Source organism: Corvus brachyrhynchos, unplaced genomic scaffold (assembly GCF_000691975.1).
Source record: "Corvus brachyrhynchos isolate BGI_N302 unplaced genomic scaffold, ASM69197v1 scaffold23, whole genome shotgun sequence".
NCBI classification, from domain to species: Eukaryota; Metazoa; Chordata; class Aves; order Passeriformes; family Corvidae; genus Corvus; species Corvus brachyrhynchos.
The window spans coordinates 10,408,232-10,408,697 of NW_008238983.1; the positions used below are offsets into that span (position 1 = coordinate 10,408,232).

The 466-nt window shown below is 67.2% G+C and overlaps 1 protein-coding gene across 1 annotated transcript in view; it reads left to right on the forward strand.

Moving 5' to 3' along the window:
• The first annotated feature begins 28 nt into the window (after window positions 1-28).
• FAM173B (family with sequence similarity 173 member B) overlaps window positions 29-466 on the forward strand; it is an 8,643-nt gene continuing 8,205 nt past the window's right edge. The window contains exon 1 of the mRNA XM_017738757.1: window positions 29-258. The gene's annotated coding sequence lies outside the window, so the exon portion shown is untranslated. The remainder of the gene's footprint in view (window positions 259-466) is intronic.

Sequence of the window (466 nt, forward strand, 5' to 3'; positions counted from 1 at the left end):
CGGCGGGGGGGGAGCGCGGCGCTCGCGGCCGCATCCCCCCGCTCACGGGGGCGGGGAGGGAAGGAGGGAGGATGTACTGAACGGGGTGGAGTACGAGCGCCGAGCGCGGCGGCAGGGGGCTGCGCCGGGTGACGTGAGGGCGGAGGAGTGAAGACAGGCACACGGCGGAAACAGTGTGTGCGGCGCTTCTCTCCGGAGCGTCTTCAGAAAGGTTTCGGTCCCCCACCATTGCGTAGTGAAGTGGTACTGCCCTTCTGTGTAAGTGTTGCAGGCCGAGCGTAGTGCTGGGCTGGTCATTGGCCAGTCGGGGCGTGTTCAGGGATATATCGCTATGTCCCAGGGAAAAGTTCCTCCGCAGAGCAAGAGCAGTAACTCCGGGACGTGTCCCCGGTCGCGGGCTCCCGGGCGGTCCGTGGTGGGAAGGTCCCTGTTGAGCTGTTCGGGGCCCGCTGCTGCCCGCTCTCGT